Here is a 23,406-nt window from a genome sequence, read left to right on the forward strand (position 1 = left end):
GAACCATATTGCAGACATGAACCTTGAATGGCATCAGAAAGGGATCCCATGGCTCAATCAGAAAATGAGAGCATCTCTGATGCAGCTGCTGGGTAAAGATGTAGTTTCCAAAATAGAGACCTGATTGAAGGGAAGGGAGAAGAGGTAGAGCATGAACTACATTAGCCAGGAGATGCATAAGAAGTTATTGGTCATAGGATGAACACTCCCGGATACAAATATACATACATGAGCACACACTCATGTGTGCTCGCGCGCGCGCACACACACACACACACACACACACACACACACACACACACAGGCTTTCTTACCTAGGTGTGTTTTTTCTCTGTTTATAAGATGTGACTCACAAGCTTCCTAGAAAGCAAGTAATGTGGCCTTGAAAACCAGACTAGAACGAAGAAAGATAGGTAGTAACAGAGACAATTCTATCTTTCCAACATCACTGGCCATGAACTTGGGTGGCAGAGATTGGTCCATCGCCTCTGCTGAACTTCTATGTTGGACACTGGCTCAGTGAAGCCACTTCCATTCCCATGAACAGAACAGAAGACACTGAAGGTGCTGTTTGACAAAGTTCCAGTGCTTGGACCATCTGGACTGACTCTTCACCATTCTTGATGGATACTTGCTGCACACCTTTTGCTATACTTATGCTTCTCACTGTTAAAGGCCTCTCTCTGAGAGCTAGGCTTGGGATAACAACAAGCTAGTGAAAACAAGAATGAAATTAATGTAAGTTCCCTAATAACAAACAGTTAATGCAGAAAATTGTGTCTTTTCTAAGAATTTACTACTTAAATATTCAGATCACTAATGAGTGTTGTTAGTAAGCATGAAAAAGAGGATTTGAGAAGAGTAATTAAAGAAGAAAAATGTAGGAAAATTTTAGAAACTGACAAGCTGTCATTGAATTACTTGGTTTATAATGTTCAACTTTAGACAAGGAATGTGTATGCATAAAAAGAGATTTTGATCATGCAAGTTTATGACAAGCCTTGGTACTTTACTGAAGGCAAAAGTGAGCACTTTTAGGAACCCTGATATCCTTTTGTTCATTACAGAATTGCAGTAAAGATAGGGATCGAAATGAAACAAGGGTTCATCCTGGAAGGCATCCTGGCTTAGTGAACTGCCTGCCTTCTGAACAGACTCACCAGACCATAACTTTACTGATAGACCTCCCTGCTTAAGCAAAGTGGCTGAACAATATTTTAAGAATCAAAAAAAAAGGACGGTGGTCTTATGTCAAAATATAAAAGAAATAAAGAGGAAGGAAATGAAAAAATTAAATAAGGGTTGAGCTTCTATAGAAAGTTAGGCTTGATAGAATAGGTAGTAGGAAATGACTTTTGATCTATTATCTTATGCCAAACTGAAACGAAATCAAATTCAAATTGAGTCATCCCGTCTAGCATTTCTGTAACCACAAGTCTTTACAACACCAATCTTAAGGAAGAAGATACTGAGTTTAAAAATTGATTTTATTATAATTTTAATGTTTAGTTTTCATAAAATTGCCCTTCACTTGCTTTGCTCCTCTTTCAATATTCTCATGTAATCAATGAAGACTTTAGAAGAAAATGTATTTTGAAAAGCTGTGTAATCTATGCACAAAACTTCCTAGGAAATTATTTTATGTATAAATAAAGAGACAAAAGGTGTCAGAGCAGGAAAAGGCACACCGAGATGTGCCTGCTTTATGTCCCATCGCCTATGAAATTAATGAAGTCCTGTGTAGGTTCCATCTTTCCCTTTGCCAGTCGTGTATCCACCCTTGTCCAGACCCTGCCCTCAGCAAAGGCTGGTCCCTGGCAATTACTTTAAATTCAGTCAAGATACATTTTGCAGCATAGGAAAAGACGATTTTTCTTAATCTATGTCATTGGTGAAGATCAAAGTTACTGGATCAGCACCATTTACTTTTCTGTTCAAAGAGCATCCTGTAATGTTTCCTACATGAGCTTTGCCTGGGTTTGCTGGATTTTTATTTATGTCTTCTTTGCATGTGAAAGGAAGTTATTCAGTGTATAGAGTTCTTGTTTGACAGTTGATTTTCTCTCCATATTTAAAAATTGTCTCTCCATGGTACCTGGTCTTAGAGGCTTCTAGCAAAGCTGATTCTTATTAATGTAACACAGCTTGTCCCTGTGGCTTCCCACAAAGCTGTCTTTCTGTGTGGTCCAGCACTTATACAGAGCCTGTGTGTGGGTTTCTGCTTTCATTTTCATATGATCCTCTTTGGTGTTCTTGGGTTTTCTGATATGTCATTTGGTGTCTACTTTGGACAATGCTCAGACATTATGTCCTCAAATATCTTTTCCATTCTCGTCTGTTAGTCTTCGTTTTCTTTTTGCATGCACCAGAGAGGTTAAAGTTGTCAATCATCTCTTGGATGTTGTGCTTCTGTCAGTCAGATAACATTCAATGGTCCTGTGGGGCAACATAGAAAGTTCTAACACATATTTGGAGTGTTTTCTACTTCTTTCTTAGACTGTGCTGGGAATACTCTTTGCTTTTGCTGTGGCACTTTTAATTTCTAACATTGTTGGAGCTACCTGTCATATCATGTATGTTTTCTATCTTTTCTATTAGAGCCTTTAACATCTTATATATGGCAGTAGATACAGAGTTAGGCACTTTTGTGATTAGGTAAGAACATACACGTTTCTGATACTAAACCGTTACAAGGAAAGCTGCACCAGCCTAGTCAGAAGTTGGGCGGTGTTTGTAGCTTGCTGTTGCTATGGCTACCAGAGATGGAGTTTGTTGTTGATAATTGGCACCAGAGATTTCTAATCACTCTAATGATATTTTATTTTTATCTCTCTGGCTAACTTTGCTTCTGTTCTTTGTCTGCTCATCCAGAGAGACTCTGCCTTGCACATCTGTCCAGAAAAATTATCTTACCTTTTCTATGAATTCCTCTGGACTAGTTGAGCTCTGGCTCTCAGGATCAGACTCAGGTAACCTGACTTAGGAACATTTGGGGACCTGGTCCTCACATGTCTAGCTCTTGCAATAATTGCTGACCTCCTCCCATGTGCAGAACTTCTTTTTATCATTAGGCCTCCTTGCTGAAATTGAAATAAAGTTGTATCCTCAGGCCAGAGCCTTAACTCCTTCCTCTCTTACAATATACTTATCCTTGAGAATGATGGAGAGATGGGTCTGAGGAAACCCCAGTTGAGAAAACGTGTCCTTTAGATTGTCCTGTAGGCAACTCTGTGTGTGTGTGTGTTGGGTGGTATTTTCTTGATAAAGGATTGATGTTGGAAGGCTCAGAGCACTGCACACAGAGCCATTTCTGGGCAAGGTAGCCCTAGGGTATATAAATAGTAGGCATGGGAAGCCATGGAAATCAAGCCAGTGAAGAGCATTTCTCCATGGTCTTTGCTTCAGCTCTTGCCTCCAGGTACCTAGCTTGAGCTGTCACTCAGATTTTCTTTCATAACAGTCAATAATATAAAAATCAAATGAAACCTCTTCCTTCACCAAGTTGGTTTGGGTTATAATAATTATCACGTTCATAGAAGGCAAACTGGGATACCTATTGAACTGGAAACTTTGATAAAATCCTGAAATCTATTTCTCCAAGCCTGTCAGGTAATACTGAAGCCAGGCATACTAAGTCAGTTGAACCACTAGCCTTTGGCAATGTGGACACAGACCCAGGCAAACAAGGCTGTGGGCCATAACACTGTTGGGCTGTGGCTGCCTATCCTGCAAATGGAGACACAGAAAAAACTGTCTTCTGTTCTACAGATATGGTGGCTCATGTTGCAGCAGGCTTGGGGTCTTGGATGAGTATTCTCTCTCTCTCTCTCTCTCTCTCTCTCTCTCTCTCTCTCTCTCTCTCTCACACACACACACACACACACACACACACACACACACACACAGAGTCATTTAAAGCAGGTGCAATTTAATCCCACATTTAGATGAAAATATCTTTAACTTTTCTCCCATACAAATATGCCAAGATTAAAATAATTATGTGTATTTCTGTGTGTGTGTGTGCGCGCGCACACACACGTGCGCGTGTGTGTCTATATCTACTTGTGAGAAAGGGTATACATAGGTGCATTATGTGGGTGTGCATATGTGTATGTAAGTGTGTGCAAAATAGAATCTTCTTATCTGGCATTGTTAACAATGATTTCCATTATCTATAGTCAAATAAATCTTAGAATATGAAATAAATTGTATACATGTATGAAACCCTCACAGAATAATTCAAATGTTTGATTTAAAATATTAAAAAGAAAAATAAAAACACAGAGAACATACTACATTATTGTATACTACAATCATAGTGCCATTTTATTACTATTAATATTTTTACTAATGAAACATAGTATGATATAGTACAATAAATTACATAAGATTAAACAAAACTTAACACATTGGAATTGGCCAAAATATACAAATGGAAGGAGAAGAGCCCAAGAGAAAACATCAGAAAGATATCCACTCATTCCCACACTCAGAAATCCCATAAAAACACTAAACTGGAAGCCATAATATATGTGCAAAGAACCTTCTACAGACCCAGACAGTCTCTGTGCATGTTTTCTTAGTCTGGTAGTTCACATGAGCTTTACTCATGTTGCTTTAGGGGACCTTCTTTGCCTGGTATCCTCCATCCCTTCTGACTCTTCCACTCCTTCTACCTATGTTCTGCAAGTCTTGAGTCCAAAGAAGAGAGATTTAATGAAGACATACATTTAGGACTTAATGTTCAAAAGTCTCTCACTGTCTGTATATTACCTAGCTATGGGTCTCGTTATTTATTCCCATCTGCTGCAGGAGGAATCTTTTTCAATGATGGCTGAGCAAGATACAGAACTTTGAGTTATCAGGATGTCATTAGGTCTCCTTGTATTGCTACATTTTTGCTGTTGTTGATTCTGACAAGTGGTATGTGGTTTTTCTTTAGATCCTGGGCTATCTAGACTCAGGCTTTGGTTACCTAAGCAGTGTGGGTCCCATCTTTTGGCAGGGCCTTTTGCATTAGCATATCTTGTAAGCAGGACAACATTGTAGACCAAAGAATTGGTGGTTTGGTGTTTACATTTTTCTTTTGGTATCATGTAGAATACCTTCTTTTAAAAAAAACAAAAAAACAAAAAAACAAACTAACAAACAAAATAAAACCAAAAACCCTAGAATATACAGGTTAAGGCTCTAGGTAGGCAATAGCTTGACTTCTCTGCATTAAATAAGTTGAGTTGGTATTATTTCCAACAATGGGACCTTGCAATCAATTATTAGAAAGCAACCTATAGTCTTGGAAACAATCTGGGTTATTTGAATTCCCATGGAAACTCTTTGGCTAGCAACTCAATTAGATATAACCCAATTCCAGTACTGAAAGCCTCATTTGTTGACAAAATATAGTCAGTGTGGCTTTTTCTACCCCATTACTGATAACTGCACATCTAATAGAGGGATAATATCTAAAATATATAAGAAATAAAAAACCCTAGATATTAAGAAAACAAATAACCCACTTAAGATGGGGTAAAGATCTTAAGAGGGAATTCTCAAGAGGAAACTCAAATGGCTGAGAAATATTCAGCATTCTTAGCCATTAGGAAAATGAAAATCAAAATTACCATGAGATTTCATCTTATACCTGTCTTGATGGCTAAGATCTGTAAAACAAATAACATCTCACACTGGCAAGGAATGTGGAATAAGGTGACCATTTATCCACTGCTGGGGAGACTGCAAATGTGTACAGCCACTGTGGAAATCAGTATGGTTTCTCGGGAAAGTAGAAACTAAATATCTACCTCAAGATCCAGCTATGCCACTCTTAGGCATAGAGCCAAAGGGCAGTTTATTTTATACACAGAAGCTCGCTCAGTCATGTCACAGATGTTCTATTCTAAATATTTCTCAACAGAAAGATTGGTAAAGAAAACATGGTACATTTATACAATGGAGTATCACGCAGCAGTTGAAAAAAATGAGATTATAAAATCCACAGATAACTGGATGAGAGTAGAAAAATCTGAGTCTGGTATTCCAGAACTGGAAAGAAAATGTGGTGTGTATTCAAGCTCTTAGGTCAATGATAACCAAGTCACAATCCATAGAACCACAGAAGCTATGTCGAGAGTAAGAGACTGAGCAAGGGCAGATTTCTATATTCTTTTAAGTAACTGCAATAAATTCACGTCTTTACTCTAAAAAGGAAAGGGAAATAATGAGAGTTATAGATCTATGGAAAAGACTGAATGGAAGAATCAGATGAGATCAGGAAGAAGGGGGCAAGGGAGAGAATCCAGAGAGAGAGAGAGAGAGAGAGAGAGAGAGAGAGAGAGAGAGGTGTGTGTGTGTGTATGTGTGTCTGTGTCCTTCACCTATGCCTTATGCCCTGGAGAGACTTTGAGCCCTGAAGCACATCTAAAGGGAATGATACATTCAGGAGCTGACCCTACCTCAATGAAGATTAATGAACTACTTGTATGGATGGTTTTAGTAAACCGCAACAGACTGCCTAGATGCAAGAAATTTCACTTTTCCCCAAGAGCAAGGATTGTCCAGACATTATCATCTTTCCCCACTGAATGACTTAGACATAGGCTCAGTTTCATGTTTCTCACATCTATTAATGGCCTGATGGTCTGGATCCCTAAAAGGTGTTCTTTCTTGAAAGATCACTGTCCAGTAATGCTTGTCCAGGAATTGATTGATTGCAGAATGGCTTATATTTTAGTCTCTTCTAAAATTGAATTTGTACCACACTTCTGCCCAGAACTGTAGGAGCACCGCTCCCATTGGCATTTTGCTGGGGAATTGTCACAGAATAGAAAGCATGCCAGTGTCTTCAAATCATCCCTCCCTGATCTAATGCTGCCACTGAATCCAAACTACCATTGGTACTCTCCAACTGAATTAAACAACATCCCTTCTAATTTATGCCAGTCCATCATATTTCTGTGTACCTCTCTGACCACTGCCTTGACTTTTCTGTGTTTCAGTTGTTCACGCTGAGATGTGAGATGCCACCAAACAACCTTCTGGGTATTATGAAGTCAAACTCATAAAATGTAAAACATTTCTTAACGATGTCAAGAGCTTGAGGAAGGATTCAGGAACAGGAGTATCACAGATGTGCTATACCATCCAATTTGAAACATACTCAGTAGTGATTTAACTTACACAAAAATGAACAACATATTTCTGCTCTATAATTAAAATTATATTTCTTTCCACTTATTTTTTTCATAATACTTGACAGGTTGAGTTTTGTTAATGAACATGAAATCACAATGATTTGTATATGTGTAAGGACCAGTAGTACTATATTAATACAAATATGCAAGTACTATATGGGCAGTATCTCTGTGCCTTGGGTGACATGCTGAGACAAATGAGAAAAAATGATGACATAGTAAAAATTGCCCAAATAGTGCTGAAAACAGGTTGTTTTGAACTGAATGTCTGATTCCCCACCAACTGCATATATTCAAGCCCTAATCCTCAATTTAATAGTATTTGAAAGTAACTCTTTTTTTTAAGAAAAGAAATAAACTAGAGTTATCTCTCTACCCCCACAGTGTGAGGAGATATAAAGAAGGAAATGGTTACAATCCATGAAATGAGAACCCACTGCGATCCCAACTATACTGGCATCTGTCCCTGGGCTTCTAGCCTGTGGAAATTTGAGGATATGAATACCTGTTATTTAAACCACTTAGTCCATAGTCTTTTGTGATAGTGGGTTTATCAGATCAGGATAGACTTTTATTTAAACAAAACTGTGTATTGCGTTTCCAGTAATATATTGTGGGTTATCTTTGCATAGTGTGAGGACAGAAGAGGAGAAACTTTAACATCTAAGAGAGGTCAAACAAGGTCTCACAGAGGAGTTACATAGTGGGAGACTTGAATTTGTTAAATCACTGAGTACTTACTGGTCCCGTTTTATTAAATGCCTGATCTGCATTTAGTACTATAAGATTATAGCCATAAACACAGAGATTAAAAGCTTTGCCCTCATGTTCCCTTTTGTAGTGAAGAAGAGTAAACACATAATGTATTCAGTTATGCAGGGACTGAGATGTTCAGGTCACCCAAGGCACAGTTATTTGAGGAAAATAGTAAAGGAAAAAGTATAAGGCATAGAAGAACCAAATTGGTATCTGTCTTATTCAAGCTCCAGATTAATCGGGGCTCTTTAAAAGAACATAATTGACAGAATAATTATGTCTATCTATATAGACTGGGATTTATTACTCATGATTCCAGCATGTAATCCAACAATGGTGGTCTTATACAGGACAAGCCAAGAATCTAGTAGTTTGTAAAGAGAGTTTTGGTTTCTCTAAAAACACAGGAAAGTTGTGTGAATGTTTTTGTTTTAATCCCACGTGTAAGAAATGGGGCTTTTCCAGGCTATTCACAGCAGCTGACTATGATTTGTCTCATGCTTTGGCAGGTGCATAATTCTGTCAGCTGAAGATAGTTTATTTTTGGAATTCCGGGACCCTTTGAGAGAGTATAAAAATGCCAGCTCCCTGGGAAGCTTAGGTGATGACTATTCCCTTTGCTGCTGCTGTTGCTGCTGCTGCTGCTGCTGCTGCTGCTGCTACTACTATTGCTGCTGCTGCTGATGCTGCTTGTTCTTTGCAATTTGCTGTTTGTCATTTGTTTGCTGTTTGCCATTCATTGTTTGCCATCTGCTATTTGCCATTTGCTGGTTGGTGTTTGCTGGTAGAAGGTATCTTGACAATGACGCTCAAACTTGTCCCAAGAAACTTGATGCCCCTATTCAACCAGAAGTAGTTCAACAAAATCAATGCCCTTTTCCCCTCTGTCTTATTTTCCTACCTAGTTTTTGAGGATGGAAGGGTGGAGAACGTAGTAGGAAAAAGAACCAATAAAGTAGCTAAAAGTACAGTTACAGTAGTTCCTTAAGGTTACATGTTTCAACAGTCCCAACCAGGCATTGGAGGTATAATAATTGATTCCTAGAGAATTGCTCATTTTAAGTCTAAGACGTTAGTTATGTAAATTAAGGGCAGAATGCTAAGGCTACAGGACAGATGGACTTGCCACAAAGAATGATGGCAAGCAGGCCAAAAAGGGCAGCATTTCCTTCTTCTTTTTTTTTTTTTTTTTGTTTTTTTTCTCATTTTTATTACTCTAAATTTACTTTTTTAAAGAAAACAACTTTATTTTACAAAACAAAGATAAACGTACAGATTTTAAACATTTTTTACTTAAAATTATACATTTTTGTCAGTACTTTTTTTTCAGATTTTAAAATAATTTTTACATAAAACTATATGAATATATTTTTAGTCAGTACTTGATTTTTTTAAAGGTTGGATAGTATGCATTGAAAACTTAATAGTTACAATGAGCGTAAAGTACATGTTAAACAAAATATAACATGGAAATAGTCAAAGTTTTCTTGTTTTGTAAATATTTTTTTCTTTTGTTTTGTTTTCTTTATTTCTAGGACTTCATATAGTCTGTGAGTTGTTTCTGGGGGAGTGCAAGCCTCTGGGGTTAGCATCCCACTATCAGTGACTGCATATTATGTCTGTTCTTTTGTGACTGGGTTATCTCACTCAGGATGATATTCTCTAGATGCAGCCATTTTCTTAAGAATTTGGTTAAGTCATTGTTTCTGGTGGCTGAGTAGTGTTCCATTGTATAAATGTACCACAATTTTTGTATCCATTCATCCTCTGAAGGACATCTGGGTTCCTTCCAGCTTCTGGCTATTATAAATAGAGCTGCTATGAACATTGTGGTGCATATATCTTTGTTGTGTACTAAAGTGTCTCTGGGGTATATGCCCAGAAGTGGAATAGCTGGGTCTTCAGGTAGTACTATATCCAATTTTCTGAGGTATCACCAGACTGATTTCCAGAGTGGTTGTATTAGTTTGCAACCCCACCAACAATGGAGAAGTGTTCCTCTTTCTCCACAGCCTCGCCAGCATCTGCTGTCATCTGAGTTTTAGATCTTGGCCAATCTCACTGGTGTGAGGTGGAATCTCAGGGTTGTTTTGATTTGCATTTCCCTGATGGCTAAGGATGATGAGCACTTCCTCAGATGTTTCACAACCATTCAGTGTTCCTCAAATGAGAATGTTTTGTTTAGCTCTGTACCCCATTTTTAATAGGGTTATTTGATTCTCTGGTGTCTAGCTTTTTGAGTTCCTTGTATACCTTGGATATTAGGCCTCTATCTGATGTGGTGTTGGTAAAGATCTTTTCCCATTCTGTTGGTTGCGGTTTTGTTTTTTTGACAATGTCCTTCGTCTTACAGAAACTTTGCAATCTCATTAAGTCCCATTTGTTAAACTTTGACCTTAGAGCTTGAGCCACTGGTGTTTTGTTCAGGAAATTTTCTCCTGTGCCTATGTGTTCTAAGGTTTTCCCTACTTTCTCATCTAATAGTTTCAGTGTATCTGGTTTAATGTGGAGATCTTTGATCCACTTACACTTGAGCTTTGTACAAGGAGATAAGAAAGGGTCTATTTTCATTCTTTTGCATGCTGAGTGCCAGTTGGACCAGCACCATTTGTTGAATAGGCTGTCCTTTTTCCATTGAATGTTTACTGCTCCTTTGTCAAAAATCAGGTGACCATATACATGAGGGCTCATTTCTGGATCTTCTATTCTATTCCATTGATCCACATGCCTATTTCTGTACCAGTACCATGCAGTTTTCAGCACAATTGCCTTGTAATATAGCTTGAGGTCAGGGATAGTGATTCCCGCAGATTTTCTTTTGTTGTTGAGGATGGATTTCGCTATTCTAGGTCTTTTGTTATTCCATATGAAATTACACATTGATCTTTCCAGTTCCATGAAGAACTGGGTTGGAATTTTGATGGGGATTGAGTCGAATCTGTAGATTGCTTTTGGTAGTATGGACATTTTTAAGATGTTGATCTTTCCAATCCAAGAGCATGGGAGTTCTTTCCATTTTCTGAATCCTCCTCAATTTCTTTCTTTAGAGGTTTGAAGTTCTTGTCGTACAGGTCCTTCACTTGCAAAGTTAGAGTCACACCAAGGTATTTCATAGTTTTTGTGACGATTGTGAAGGGTATCTTTCCCTAATTTCTATTTCCAACTGTTTTTCCTTTGAGTATAGGAAGGCTACTGATTTGTTTGAGTTAATTTTGTATTCAGCCACTTTGCTGAACTTGTTTATTAGCTGTAGGAGTTCTTTGGTGGAATTTTTGGGGTCACTCAAGTACACTATAATGTCATCGGCAAAAAGTGATGTCTTTATCTCTTCCTTTCCGATTTGTATCCCCTTGATCTCCTTTTGCTGTCTAATTGCTCCAGCCAGGACTTCCAGTACTATGTTGAATAGGTAGGGGGAGAGTGGGCAGCCTTGTCAAGTCCCTGATTTTAGTGGGATTGCTTCAAGTTTCTCGCCATTAAGTTTGATGTTGGCTGTTGGTTTGCTGTATATTGCTTTTATTATGTTTAAGTATGGACCTTGGATTCCTGTTCTTTCCAGGACTTTTAACATGAAGGGGTGTTGGTTTTTGTCAAATGCTTTCTCAGCATCTAGTGAGGTGACCATGTGATTTTGATCTTTGAATTTGTTTATATGGTGGATTACGTTGATGGATTTCCTTATATTAAACCATCCCTGCATCCCAGGGATGAAGCCTACTTGGTCATGATTAATGATCGTTTTGATGTGTTCTAGGATTCGGTTTGCAAGGATTTTGTTGAGTATTTTTGCATCAATGTTCATAAGTGAGATTGGTCTGAAGTTCTCTTTTCTTGTAGGGTCTTTATGTGGTTTAGGTACGAGGGTTATTGTAGCCTCAAAAAATTAGTTAGGTAGTATTCCATCTGATTCTATCTTTTGAAATAGTTTGGAGAGTATTGGTGTTATATCCCCAATAAATGTCTGATAAAATTCTGCACTGAACCCGTCTGGACCTGGGCTTTTTTTGGTTGGGAGGCTTTTGATGACTTCTTCTATTTCTTTAGGTGTTATAGGGTTATTTAGATGGTTTATTTGGTCCTGGTTTAACTTTGGAATCTTGTATCTGTCTAGGAATTCATCCATTTCCTCCAGATTTTCCAATTTTGTGGAGTATAAGTTTTTGTAGTAGGATCTGATGATTTCTTGATTTTCCTCAGTTTCAGTTGTTATGTCACCAATTTCCTTTCTGATTTTGTTAATTTGTATACTCTCTCTTTGCCCTCTAGTTAGTCTGGCTAGGGGTTTATCAATCTTGTTGATTTTCTAAAAGAATCAACTCTTGGTTTTGTTGATTTTTTTCAATGGTTCTTTTTGATTCTATTTGGTCTATTTCTGCCCTAATTTTGATTATTTCTTGCTGTCTACTCTTTTTGGGATATCTGCTTTCTTTTGTTCTAGGGCTTTTAGCTGTGCTGTCAGGTTGCTGATGTAAGCTCTCTCCAGTTTCTTTTTGGAAGCACTTAGGGCTATGAGTTTTCCTCTCAATACTGCTTTCATTGCATCCCATAGGTTTGGGTATGTTGTGTTTTCGTTTTCGTTGAATTCTAGAAAATCCTTAATTTCTTTCTTTATTTCTTCTTTGACCCTGCTATCATTTAACAGAGCGTTGTTTAGTTTCCATGTGTATGTGGGCTTTTGTTGTCTTTGTTGTTGTTAAAGACCAGCCGTAGACCATGGTGATCTGAGAGGATGCATAGGAGTATTTCAATCTTTTTATATCGATGAAGGCTTGTTCTGTGTCCAATTATGTGGTCAATTTTTGAGAAGGTGCCATGGGGTGATGAGAAGAAGGTGTATTCTTTTACTTTAGGATAATATGTTCTGTATATATCTATTAATTCTAGTTGGTTCAAAGTCTCTGCTAGTTTTGCAGTGTCCTTGTTCAGTTTCTGTTTCCATGATTTGTCCATTGGTGAGAGTGGGGCATTAGAGTCTCCCACTATTATTGTGTGGGGTAAAATGTATTTTTTTGAGCTTTAGTAGGGTTTCTTTTATGAATGTGGGTGATATTTTATTTGGAGCATATATGTTAAGGATTGAGAGTTCCTCCTGACAGATATCCCCGGTAATGAGTAAAAAGTGTCCTTCCTTATCTTTTTTGATAACTTTTGGTTGGAAATTTACTTTATTCGATATTAGAATAGCCACTCCAGCTTGCTTCTTGGGGCTGTTTGCTTGGAAGTTTTTTGCCCACCCTATTACTCTAGGATAGTGTCTGTCTTTGTCTCTGAGATGAGTTTTCTGTATGCAGCAAAAGGCTGGATTTTGTTTATGTATCCAGTCTGATAGCCTATGTCTCTTTATTGGGGAGTTGAGTCCATTTATGTTAATATATATCAAGGAATAGTTGTTTCTGTTTCCTGCCATTATTGCTTTTTTGGGTTGACTTGTGTCTGTGTCTTTTTCTTCTTTTAGTTTTCTTGTTTAGGAGTTTTCTTGTTTTTACTAGGCTATATTTTCCCTCATTGTATTGGGTTTTCCACCTATAATTCGTTGTAGTGTTGGGTTTGTGGTCAGATATTTAGTAAATTTTGATTTGTCTTGAAATATCTTCATCTCTCCATCGATGGTGATTGATAGTTTTGCTGGGTATAGCAGCTTGGGCTGGCACTTGTGCTCTCTTAGGGTCTGCATGATGTCTGTCCAGGCTCTTCTAGCTTTCATAGTCTCTGTTGAGAAATCGGGTGTGAGTCTGATTGGCCGGCCTTTATATGTTACCTGACCTTTTACCCTTACTACTTTTAGTATTCTTTCTTTGCTTTGGGCAGTTGATGTTTTCACTATTATGTGTCAGGAGGTATTTCTTTTCTGGTCCAATCTATTTGGAGTTCTGATGGCTTCTTTTATGCTCGTGGTCATCTCATTTATGAGGGTAGGGAAGTTTTCTTCTATGATTTTGTTGAAGATATTTACTGTGCCTCTTAGTTGATACTCTTCTCCATCTTCTATTCCTATTATCCTTAGGTTCGGTCTTCTCATTGTGTCCTGGATTTCCTGGACATTTTGGGTTAGGAGCTTTTTGTTTTTTGCATCTTCTCTGGCTGTTTTGTCTATGTTTACAATGTTGTCTTCTGCCCCCGAGATTCTCTCTTCCATCTCTTGTAATCTATTGGAAATGCTTGCTTTTTGACTCCTGATTTCTTTTTTAGGTGTTCTCCCTCTAGGATTATCTCTTTTAGTGTTTTCTTTATTGTGTCAATTTTCATTTTAAATTCTCTCTTTCATTTCTTCATCTCTTTGGTTGTGTTTTCCTGTAGTTCTTTGAGTTTTTTTTTTTTTTTGTTTCCTCTTTAAAAGCTTCTGAATCTTTTTGCTTTTCCTCCCGTTCTTGTTTAATTATCTCTATAAGCATCTTGAGGTATGATTTCAGGTCTGTGTCTTCCTTTTCTGGAGTGTTTGGAATTCTGATGTTTGCTGTTTTTGGAGAGCTGGGTTCTGGTGTTGCTAGATTGTCTTGGTTTCCTTGGGATATACTCTTTCGCTTTTCTCTTGCCATTTTGTTGTCAGTGATATGTTCTTGCCTTTCCCTTGTATCTGGTCTGTGTCCCTGGATCTCCACTGGTCCAGGTGGCAGATGGGCCGAGCCCTGTTCTATGCCTCAAAGTCGCCAGGTGGGAACAGAAGTTCCAAAGTTCTGTTCCTGGTCGCTGGATCAGGCAGGGCAGGGCAGGGCAAGGCAGGGGGTGCACTTTCCGTTTGTACTCAGCAGAGATCTCTCTGCTCCCTGGCAGCCCATGTCTCCCACCCACCAGTTGCTCAGCCTCTATGAGCCGCTGTTCTGGGTGGCATATCGCATTTCCTTCTTTCATGTCCTTTTATCTGGGTTGGTACCAGAAGGTGCCCAAATTAAAGTGGATCTGACCAAACCATTTCCTCACAGGAGTGCACACAAATAATCTGATCAAGAAAATCCCTTAAAGGGTGTTGCCAGTTAAAATGAGAGCCCTAATTGGAAAAGAGTAGCAGTCTCTCATTGGGAATACAGGTGCACAGAAGAACTATTATGAGGTCAAGAACTTTAAGCCCTCACATTCTGGAGAATTTACCTTACCTGGGGAAGTAGTATCTAAACAGAAAATGCACCCCTACCCCCACCTTTGCCTGGCAGAATCAATCCCCCATTTTCTGCAGAATTGTCAATGACCTTTCCTAAAGGATATTTCAGGACAAGACAATACTTCTGACCCTCAGTGGACACCAATAGGTTACATCTAAGCCTATATAACAAGACTCAAAGCCAAAAGGCAGCCATTAGAGTTGTTACTACCAGAGAAAATAGTGAACTGAAAAAAATTATTGCTGTTCTGGAGCGATAACAGAAATTAGTGACACCATTAAGGACTAAAAATGTACAGGAGGAATGGTTCCCACCTCTCTCCTTTCAACTTTTCTGTTTGGTCTAATGCAGAAAACAAATGGATAATGAAGAAAAAAGATAACTATCAAGAACTTAGCAAATGTAGCTCCAATTGCAGCTGCTGTACAAGTGTGGTTTTCTTACTTGAGCAGATTACTACATGTCCTGTTACCAATGTAACCATTCATCCTTCAAATGTTCTCTCTCTATATATATCTGTCCCTAAGGACTATCAAAAGTGACCGATTTCTGCTGACAACGCCAGTGCAAGACTTTTACCTTCGTACCACAGGAGCATTACTAATTCTTTAGCCTTTACTCATAACTTAGTTCAAAGTTGATAAGTTCTAGGCCAATAAGCCAACTAGTCTCCAAGAACAGACCAATGACACTTAAGGGAAGACACCTGATCATCTACTGACCTCCATGTGAATATGTACATACATATACATGCACATATATGAACCCATATGCAGACCAAAAGTGCACAAACACACACACACACACACACACACACACATGCACACTCACACAAATAAAAGAAGCCCCCTTCCCCAGGAATGAGCCCCCTAAGTAGTTGTTTAATCCCATATGATCAGCTATTAAAAAAATCCATTAAATGAACTCAGCAGGTTGTAGATATATCTATTTGTTCATGTAACAATAATAATTAAATGAAAAAGAAAACAATAATGATAATACACAAAAGTGAAGAAGGACTGAGAGCTAGAGGAAGGAGAACAGTAAGTGGGGATGCATCATATAATACTCGGTGATCAAAGTATAATTCACATATTTATAATTTTGTTATTAATTAATGCTAATAAAATTTTTAAATAAAAATTTTAAAATGTGTTTATGGTTATAAGTAATTTTAATCTTGGCAATATTTCTGGAGAACTACAATGAGAAACACAGTAAGTAAATGAAATATTTGTATTTATGAATAAATATAAAACACAGCTACTTAAAAGAGAACATAGGCCAGCATGGTCTAAGTTAACCAAACTCTCAGAATGGGTCAGGTACGGGGTCACGGTGTCACACACCTACTGGAGGATCCACTGGCATTGATGATTGCTGGTGGCGAAGTTTCAACTTTCTTCAGGGATGTGGCCCCTGAGAAATCAATCCGTGGGTCAATAGATTGTTTTATACTCATGTACTTAGAGACAACACGATTTGCACTCTCTAGTTTACATATAAACAAGAACAAGTAAACTTGGTACAAAACGTGGTGTGGAGAGAGGTGAAGCCCTAGCAGGGAGGGAATTTACTAAAGATACATCATGTGCATGGATGAAAGTCTTAAACAATTAAATAAAAAAAAAACAAAAGCTAAAGGAAAGATGGGGGGGGGGAAGACAGGAGGAAAGGAGGGAGAAAAGGAGAAAGGAAGAAAGGAAGGAAGGAAGGAAGGAAGGAAGAAAGGAAGGAAGGAAGAAAACCCTACAGGTCCTTTTAGGACATCTCCCCCATTTTATCTATGTTTTCTCCTCTACTCACCAGAGACCTGTACTTTTAAAGTACAGGGATCTCAGCGGAAGAATTTTTGTTGGTAGCTGAGATTTTAAAACCCAATAAAAAAGATATACTACAGTAACAAGTAATAGAAGCTAAGCAGCTGTACAAATTAAAGCACACATTTGGAAGAATCCTGTACTGTATCCTGTGTCCGTGAGTCTGCGGCAGGTACGCGGGCAGCTCAGCCCTGAACACAACTACAGATCAACATTGGAAGCAGGGAAAATACTGCCCACACTTCTTCCTCCTTCCAGAGAACTTGAATGGCGATACAAGGAATGACTCAGCACTTTTTGACTTTTCTCATTTCTTCCCATCTTTGTCCCCTTATCCAACTCCTCCAGTTTCCCTTACTCCTCTCATAGCTTGCTCTTGTCTTGTGTGCCTGCAAGTCTCTCTCTCCTGTCCCTTATTCTTCATTGTTATTGTTGTTTTCCAAAAGACAATCATTGTTTGTTCTCCAAAAAGCCTCACCTGAGTGTTCACAGATTTGCCTTTATGTTCTGATGGCTCTTTTACACAACCAAAGCTCCTGGAAGAAGCTGAGAGGTGGTTCAGCATCATTCTTAGAACAGGCAGAGGAATTCAAGTCTATGGTTCAATTCAGGTGTGTAGTCCCCCTACAGTGTAGAGGAGACGTAAAGATAAAGTATATTTTTCATTCAAAAGCACTTTTTTTTTACCCCAACCACTGTGGAGTTGTTTCAGACTGTCCCAACATCCACAGCAAAAGGAAGGGTGAGTCGGGACACGTCTTTTTTGAAAACATTTGTAAAAGATGCATCTCCCAAGGAAGGGAGAATCGGGATGAAATCTATACACGAAGAATTAATGTGAGAACCGCACCACAGAATGCAGTTGGGGTATCTGGGGTATACCTTGGGGTATAATAGAGGGAACTCAATTTAAAAAATAAAAGTGGCCTTGACAGCAGAGAGACAGGTTCAAGGTTCAAGTCCTGAACTCAGAATTTTGAACCATAGCCATCTTCTTTCACAGTTTTGAACTTTTGTGTTTACCTAATAATGAAACTAATCCAGCATAGTTGAAGACAAAATACAGGGAGGGTTTGCTAAGAGTGTAATATAAAGTATCTCTTAAAAATTTAGAAATACTAGTCAACACAGTGATCTTTCAATATTACTTTCTAGACACCAACTCCAGGAAGACCAGGTTCTGCACTGACCTAGCACTACCTTTACAGTGTGTCACATCTATATTCAACACCCTCAACATCCATTTAAAATTCTGTATTTTTTCTGTTTATTTGCTTAATAACAAGTATTCTATGATATATTCATGGCCTTCTTGATGAGCTCTTGAACTCTTTAGAAACTTTCAAATTTTCTTCTGATAGACTATTATAAATGGAATAATTTTTATGTGTGCAAATACACTGAGAAGGGGAGAGATGAGAGAGAAGAGGGGAACAGTTGATTTAGATAACCAGACTAGCATCCATAGACTTAACCTACACATAAAAAATAGAAAATATTCTAACACATCTATATGTGTATGTGTGTTATACATGTATGACATATACATAAATTATGCAGGAAATAGCACGAGTTATATAAAAATACTATGTCAGTTTTCATAATCTAATTGTCAGGATCCCAGAACAAATCTCTCATAGGCAGTAAGTGACAACTGTCCTTTTAGACATAGACACGTGGATTTTTTTTTTTTACCATTACTTGCAATATTATTTTAAGTGACTTCCAGTGAGATCTCTAATGGTGTCAAGAAAACAGGCACCCACGACTGAGCATTCTAAGAGTAGGTTGAAGGTTTTCAAATACATTTTCTGATTTATCAAATCATAGAGAAATAATAAGCTATATTTCAGTCATCCTGGGGTAGCCTTGTGAAGTTGTTATGATTTGTCCTTGAGATAGAGTACAAATTCCATGGTAATACTCACCAAATTTTAATAAGAGTGAGAGGAAGACTTAATTAAAGTGTTCTTTGTGCCTTTTCCTTTTTTCCCCTCTAACCACAGCCATCTGCAAGCACTTCCCCTGGTACCTTATCTCTATTGTGCAGACACAGTGTAATCTTTATCATGTGTGGCAGTAGCTAAGGCAAAGAGACACATAAAAATAATGACAGCACCTCGTTCTTAAAAACACAACACATTCTGCTCTTCTTTCAAACCCTGGATGTAGTTCTCAAAGTTTTAATGTGAAATACTAGTGTGTGTGAGTGTAGTGTTTATGTGTGTATGTGTGTGTATGTGTGTGTTAGTGTTTATGCGCGTGTGAGAGTGTGTGTATGTGAGTGTATGTTCATGTGTGTATACGTGTGTATATGTGTATGTATATGTTTGTTTGTGTGTATATGTGTGTATGTGTGTATGTGTGTATGTGTGTGTGTGTGTGTATGTGTGTGTGTGTGTGTGTGTGTGTGTGTGTGTGTGTGTGTAGCTCCCTCTTCTCAGTTTTAAGAATCCTAGTCATTTCACTAAAGACTGAAGTTCTTTTTCTAGAACATAAATTTTGCCAAGTAGCAGAGGAGGTGGAGGTGGGCTATTTACTAACTTGCAGTAACCAACAAAAAAAAAAAAAAAAAGCTGTTCATCTTGAACGCTTAATTATGAGAAACATGTCATAAAAAGAGAGTGAAAAAAATAATGCAACATGTGAAGGAAAGCTCCATGTGCAATTTTAAGCTGAGATTGTGGAGAGGACTTCCTATTATCATGGAAATAGCCCCATGACACATTAAGTGGAGAGAAAAAGCCACCAGTGCAAAGCTGTCTGCCTGGTTCAGTGTAAGTCTGTTAAATACAAATCAACAGACACTAAATGAAATTTACTGTTATGGGGTATTTTTATTTTCTAATGTGTCTATTCTGTGTTCACAGCCATAAATGGACATTGCTTTTATAATTACAAAACATCTTTAAAAAATAGCTGTGGCTCTAGTTTTAGAGACAAATTAAACACACTCCACAATATGTCTCCTGTGAAATGCATCTATCATAGTTACATAGGGTGCAGGGAAGAGCTATCTGGACCATAACAGATGGATGAAGGGAGGTAGATAGGGTAGAACAGATGTTGAAATCTCATTGACCCACTCCTCCGTTCAGCATCATCTATCCTGAATAAAGGCAGCCTGGATGCTAAAGGGTACATTAAAGTGGGCATAACAGCTTCAAGAGAAACCTTGCTTTCCTTCTCTCCTACAACAGCGTGCCCGCATACACTAGTGACCTGGTAACAGCACAGGGGCATTGCAGAGGCATGGAGAAGTCTTCTGTCTACTCAACAGAACTATGCTCCCAAGATTCCCCCCCCCCCTCTTTTTTTGTTTTACTGGATATTCTCTGTATTTACATTTCAGGTGTCATCCCCTTTCTGCTAAACCCATCCCTCTCCCCCCTCCCATTACATCCATGAAGGTGCTCCCTCTTCCAACCACCCACTCCCACCTCAGTGCCTCAGCATTCCCCTACACTGGGAAAACAAGCCTTCCTTTCCTCTCATTGATGGCAGAAAATGCTATCCTCTGCTACATATGCACCTGGAGCCATGGGTCTCTCCATAAGACCTCATTGGGTGATGTTTTAATTCCTGGGAGCTGTGGTGGGTTTGGCTAGTTAATAATTTTGTTCTTCCCATGGGGTTCGAGACACTTTCAGCTCCTTCAGTCCTTTCTCTGGCTCCTTCATTGTGGTCCCCATGGTCAGTTCAGTGGTTACTTGCAACCATCCTCCTCTGTTTCAGTATGGTTCTGGCAGAGCCTCTGAGGAAGCATCCATATCAGATTCCTGCCAGTAAGCTAGTACTACTTGGCATTAGCAATAGTTCAAGGGTTTAGTGGCTGCATATGGGATGGATTCCCAGGTGAGGCTGTCTCTGGATGATCTTTTGTCCAATCCCTGCCCCTTTATTTGTCCCATTATTTCCTCCCATGAGTGTTCTATTCTTCCTTCTAAGAAGGACTGAGGCATCTACCTTCTAGCCTCCCTTCTCTTTGAGCTTCATAATTTCTGTGAATGTTTCTTGGTTGTTCCAAGCTTTTTGAGCGAGTATCCATTTATCAGTGAGTACATACCATGAATGTTCTTTTATAACTGGGTTACCTCACTCAGGATGATAGCTTCAAGTTTCATCCACTTACCTAGGAATTTCATGAAGTCATCATTTCTAATAACTGAGTAGTACTCCATTGTGTAAATATACCACAATATTTGTATCCATTCCTCTGTTGAAGGACATCTGGGTTCTTTCCTGCTTCTGACTATTATAAATAAGGCTGCTATGAACATGGTGGAACATGTGTCCTTGTTAGATGTTGGAACTTATTTTGGGTAAATGTCCAAGAGTGGTATAGCTGGGTCTTCAGGAAGTACTATGTCCAATTTTCTGAGGAACCACCAGACTTCCAGATTTCCAGAGTGGTTGTACCAGCTTGCAATCCCACCAACAATGGAGAAGTGTTCCTTTTTTCTCACATCCTAGCCAGCATCTGCTGTCACCTGAGATTTGATCTTAGGCATTCTGACTGGTGTGAGGTGGAAACTCAGGGTTGTTTTGATTTGTATTTCCCTGATGACTAGGGATGTTGAGCATTTCTTTAGGTGTTTCTCAGCCATTTCATATTCCTCAGTTGAGAATTATTTGTTTAGCTCTGTACTCCATTTTAATAGGATTATTTGATTCTCTAGAGTCCAAGTTCTTTAGTCTCTGTATATATTGGATACTAGCACTTTACCAGATATAGGATTGGTAAAGATCTTTCCCCATTTTGTTGGTTGCCGTTTTGTCCTTTACAGTGTCCTTTGACTGACAGAAGTTTTGCAATTTCATTAGGTTCCATTTGTTGATTCTTTTTTTTTTTTATTTTATTTTTTTTACACATGACAGACATTTTATTAAGGTTCTTCTACACAAGATATTAAGATAAATTGTTAAGCAGAAATATGTTCAATTGAGAGGCCAAACAGGTCCAAGAAAGATAAAAATTAAATACTTAAATTAAGCAAAAGGCACTACATGACACCACCTAAAACCCTCAGAGGTAGGAGGCTAAGGAAGATCGTGCTACAGCAAGTTACCTAATGTTGGGATGTTACATAGCAAGAAGCAAGTCTGTCTTACAGAATATTTTGTAACACTGATCACTTGAGTCCAAGATATTTGGACAGGAAAGTGTCAAGATAGATGAAGATAAAGCCAACTGCAAATAATGGGTGTAGACAATCCAAGCTATAGAGTTAAACAGATGGCAATGGATGAGGCTTCCCCCCCCCCCCAAAAAAAAATGTACTGCATTGAGCTACCTAACCCTGCCTTACAGGATGCTCAACAGCTGAACTATGTTTATGGATGCTCAGGGTTCTTGCTGTAGTGTAGCATAGACCTCTGAAAATGTATTACACAGGGGCTGACTTTGTTACTAGTTTTTCTGAATGAAAACCCCAAAGCATTCAAATGCAATGGAGTATGAGCTTTGTTAATACCTGTCCTAAGGACTTTGTGGAACATTCCCTTAACTTTCTATACATCTTTCAACAGCTGAGATCAACTTAAAGCTGCAAGGCTCACAATATAAACAAGAAAGCCAGGATGCAACAATGCAGGTAGGGCATCCTAGCAGTTAATAGCAATCTGTCATTCTCCAATGTAGGATAAATTCTAATATAGCTAATGTGGGATGTAAAAGGCTATACTGAAGCACCAATACCAAGACAAACAAGGGATGGGGTTGGTTTTATTTTCAAAATGATTCAGAGGTTATTATATTATAGAGGAACATGGCTGAACAGGTAGGAGACAGATTTTCCTTTGTGGGTTCTCCTGATGGCTCCTGCAAGGATCATAGAACTCACAATCACCTGTATTTTGCATCATTGTTTCAGCTTGTCCTCCTGAGTATGGCATTAGTAACTACTACTGCTTCAAAGCATGCATTGTTGACAAAAGAAATGGCTGGGCCCAAAAAGATCCCATGCAACAACATAGTATAAACTCTGGTGGCCCCAATTGAGAGAAGTTTGTCAGCAGCATGACAGATTGTACCACAAGTGTCAGCCATGTCATTCACAAGTATAGCCACACGGTCCTTCACATTTCCTACAAGTACCATGCAGTCCACTTCATTGGCCTCCTTCCTTCCCTTGTGAATCAAAGCAAAATCCACATTCAATGGATCTGCAATGGAAGTCACTCTCTGGGCTCCACCAGCATCAGGTGAGACAATGGTACTGTTTCTCCACTCAGATATATTTGCCCATGTCCACTTTAGGACAGCTGGCTGTGCATATAAGTTGTCCACTGGGATATCAAAGAAACCCTGAATTTGACATGCATGTAGCTCCATGGTGATAATATGATCCACACCTTCTACAGACAGCATATATGCAACAAGCTTAACTGAGATTGGAGTCCAGCTCTTGTTCTTCTTATCTTGGCAGGAATAAAGGAAACATGGGATGACTGCAGTACCCCATCTGGCTGAAGCAATCTTTCAAGCATTAATCATGATCAAAAGCTCCATTAGATTATCATTTACCTCACCACACCAACTCT

The 23,406-nt window shown here is 38.6% G+C and overlaps 1 pseudogene across 1 annotated transcript; it reads right to left on the reverse strand.

Moving 5' to 3' along the window:
• Nucleotides 1–22,619: 22,619 nt before the first annotated feature.
• Nucleotides 22,620–22,963, reverse strand: LOC308419283 (ribose-phosphate pyrophosphokinase 1-like; annotated as a pseudogene). Its single transcript has one exon. The product of its transcript is annotated as a ribose-phosphate pyrophosphokinase 1-like (transcript).
• Between the last annotated feature and the right edge of the window lie 443 nt (nucleotides 22,964–23,406).

This window comes from Micromys minutus (genome assembly GCF_963924665.1).
Source record: "Micromys minutus genome assembly, chromosome: 3".
Lineage (NCBI taxonomy): Eukaryota > Metazoa > Chordata > Mammalia > Rodentia > Muridae > Micromys > Micromys minutus.